At 39.5% G+C, this 3,955-nt stretch overlaps 1 pseudogene; it reads right to left on the bottom strand.

Moving 5' to 3' along the window:
* Positions 1-3,364: 3,364 nt before the first annotated feature.
* LOC100470468 lies at positions 3,365-3,708 on the bottom strand (annotated as a pseudogene).
* Between the last annotated feature and the right edge of the window lie 247 nt (positions 3,709-3,955).

Below are 3,955 nucleotides of genomic sequence, written 5' to 3'. Positions count from 1 at the left end.
CTGAGAATCCAGGCTCAGTTCTTCTCAAAATGTCTATCTCATTGTGCTATCTAGGTAAGCAGGCTACAGAAAAAAACTGATAGCAATTGGTGTAGTGCAGAGTGTTAAAAACTAAAAGGAATAGAAAGTTTTTAAAGTTTTTTAAAAAGAAGGAAAACTAAGGGAAATTTGGTTTCCAGTTTTCTGAAATTCAAAGGCCTTATCAGCATTCATAAGACAATGTAAGTTCCTAGTGTGCAAAGCTCACGTTCCTGAAGGCCCAGGGGGACTCAGCTTTTGAAGCTGCTGCCTACTCCTCTTGACAAGCTCAGTCTGCACTTTAACTGGAAAAAAGAAAAGGAAAGGAGAGAGAGAATTATTCTTTAAATGCTCAGGAAAGAGAAGAGACATTTGCTTTATCATTATGAATCCATCCTACCAGCTGCAGGTAGTAAAATTTAGCATTTGGTCGGAGAACCCCCTAAAGAAGGTCCATGGAGGATCAGAAAGATACCCTGGGAAGAAAGTGAAAATTATCAAATTCATAAAAGCATAGAACGGTGGTTGCCAGGGGCTGGAGGGAAGGGAAAATGGAGAGGTGATGGTCAAAGCATACGAAGTTTCAGTTACACAAGATAAACGGTTTCTGGAGATCTACTACACAACCTAGTGCCTATAGATAATAATACTGTGTTGTATACTTAAAATTTGCAAAATGAGTCAATCTTGTGGTAGATGTTCCTACACATGCACACACACACACACACACACACACACACGATAGTAAAGGAGGAAACTTTGAGAGACGATGAATATGCTTATGGCATTGATGGTAGGGATGGTTTCACAGGTGTAGAGTTGGCCCCAAACTCATGTAGCTATATACCTTAAATACATTTTTTTTTTTTTTTACATTTCAATGATACCCCAATAGAGTGCTTAAAAAAATTTGGCTGGTCATGGAAATGACACTCAAACCTTGGTTGAGCTTACTGGTTCAAGTATGAGAGGAATTTGCCTCCACAACAGAGAGAGGAGAAAATGTGGTAATACCGAATTTTCTGTGGCTAACGGGAGATCAGAAAATTCAGGGACCAAGATTGATTTTTAGAAATTATCCTTAATGGTTAAAATAATTAAGCCAGTTCTTCATGAAGGTCAATATCACATTTAAGGATATAAGGCTGCTGTTTAGAAATTTGAAAAAAAAAAAAAAAGATTATTTCCACCAAACCTGGTAAAAGTAAAAATGCAGTCAAGTAGTATTTAGCATCATGGAAAAATCAACCAGTCCTTACAGAGTAGCCCAATGTCTGGAATAGGCACTGGAGGAGGAGGGCATGAAGAAAGAGGTTAGAAATGCTGGGATGATAATAAATAATTATAGGACACATTTCTTGTTCATAAAGGGATTGCATTAAATACAGCAGAGGAAAACACCTCCGTATTGAAAAATAATAACCACAGGGAAGGGAAATAACTTTACTTGACAACCATGTGTTGAACACTGCATTGGGCACTTGATACATATTATCATCTTCTGTTATCCATCTTGTGAGTGGATAAAATATTCCACTTTACCAATAACTAAAGTGACACTCAGAGTTATTTGTTTTGCAAATATGTTTTGCAAGATGCTGAAGTGTCAACTGAGTATTACAAAACCTTTAAAAGACAAGAGATTGAACCCTGGAATATCCATATTTGTGTGTGTGTGTGTGTGCATGTGTGTGTGATGTGTGTATATGTGTGTGTTTATGCACATATGTATATGTGTATATAAATAATAGATATATATACATAGTATGAATTCTGTGAAATGTGCTTCTGTCAGTCTTTTTAGTCACCAAGGTTTTATGTGGGGTTTACATCTCTGCTATTTTCCAACTCCCATTGTCAAGGCTGTAACATGACGCTTATAGTACAAGCAGACTTGTGGTCTGAAATCCCAGCTTGACCATGTGTGAACTATATGTCCTTGAGCAAGTTATATAAGCTGCTTTTAGCTTTCTCAACTACAAATGAGAGCTAATGAAATCTACTCCACAATATTTGTGAAGATTAACTATTTAAGCCAGAGCACAGTGCCTAGTGTATTCAAGAGCATTCAGTAAAAGTTTCGTGTCAATTTTATGTTTGCTGTTCTGCCTCCAACACTTTAAATTGTAATCAGCACAGAGTACACAATCAATAAATATTTGTTGACTGATTCCTTAGACGTATTATTCTCTCCCAATTTTTTTCTGTAAAGATAAACATCCTCCATGCCAGACAAATGTCGAAGGCATGGAAGGCTTAGCCTCCGCCTAAATTGACCTGCTTTGTGTGAGCTGGACCTTCACTCCGGCATGAGAAAATGAGAATCAAACACACGTGAAGAAAGGCTAGACAGCCTCTCTGCTGAATGAATACAGCAGGCTTCTCTAGCAACGTGCTCTCCTTAAAGAACCCGGATTCCATTAACTTGAGGTCAGCTTCCCTCATTGTGCCTCTTGTTTGTCTCCCCTCCCCAGACCTTTGTTTTCCTGACATTGCAGGGATGAGTTGAGCAAACAAAGGAGAAATAGAGCTGTAACTAACCACCCCCACGGAGCCAACAGGACCCCAGTGTGAAATGAGACGCTCAAGTTATTATTTTACTTGCTTAAAGGAAACCCATGGGTCTGGGTGAAAGAAGGGAACAGGAAGAGAAAAGGCGGTGAATGTGTAAACATGAACTAAGCCAGGTCCAGAGTCAATAATCCTCACTCTTTTTATAGAAATATTAGCTACTTACATTTGTTCTATTTCAAGAGCTCCATGCCATTGCAAAGGATCCTATTAAAATGTCATCACTTCTACCGCAGGCAAAGCTAACATTTATTGAGAAACTCCCATGTGCCAGTGTTTGCGCACATCACTTTACATACATTTCCACATTCAAGACTCATAATAGCCCTTGGAAGTGATAGCACCCCAAGTTTTAGATGAGGAGATTGAGGCTCAGACACCTAACCACCAGCTGGAAAAACTGCTATTGTTGAATTAAGTCAGTCTGGCTCCAGAATGCTTATATTTTAATCTTATAACTTGTAGCCATACAGGAAGTTTTTGTGATGTTAATTACTTCTCAAAATGAGCAAACCTCCAGAGGATTTGACCATCTTTCTTGCTGCATGGAATTTTTGTTCATGGTCATATTTATAGTGAAGGGTTGTTCATCTATACTTAATCAACCAACATTCCATTCATCAACAGATGCTTTCTTGAGTGCCTTTTAGGTACTTGTTTAAGCCTATGTGACTTTCTTTCTTTTTTTTTTTTTTTGAAGTATAACTGCCATTTATTTATTTATTTATTCTGGAGAACAGCTTTTGTTCAGTCCCTTCAGTAAGAACTTAGCTCCTTACATGGGCTTTGGTGGAGGTCGTGGGGCAGCACCCACGGGTCTAAATCAGGGTGGGGGTGTTCGGTCTTTCCGTGCTTCATGAGAGCGAGTCCTGACTACCTTGCTATGAATGGCACAACTCAATAATGTAGTTTCACATACAGCTTGGGAAGCACATAGGCGTTGATGACACTCGCTTCGGAAATATCTCTGACAGCGGCGGCCTCTACTATGTTCCGAATAACGAACCTCTAATGGCCTTGTCCTTGGGCGCACAACGGGCGCAGTTGGTGCAGTGAATAGGCTGCACGTGGCCGCGGCCTTTTTTGGCACGACCATTATTCCTTCTTTTCTTGGTCATCGTGGATTCGAGACCCGAGAGAGCAAGCCTATGTAACTTTCTAAAGGACTTTGTCATTAAACGGATACGTGGAAAGTTTCCCGTAGACATTCCATTCATTAAAGCAGTAGGGTATAGTTCACAAATCTGTTTTCACATGCATTCATTCATTTAGTTCTCAAACCAAAGCCCTAGGGTATATTGCTTTTCTCCTACCATTCTCCAGTTGAGAATTAGGGATGCACATGGCTTGTTAACAGCACAGCCAG

Source organism: Ailuropoda melanoleuca, chromosome 4, assembly GCF_002007445.2.
Source record: "Ailuropoda melanoleuca isolate Jingjing chromosome 4, ASM200744v2, whole genome shotgun sequence".
NCBI lineage: Eukaryota > Metazoa > Chordata > Mammalia > Carnivora > Ursidae > Ailuropoda > Ailuropoda melanoleuca.
Note: the sequence above shows the minus strand (reverse complement) of the source record. Positions and strands in the feature narration are given on the sequence as shown.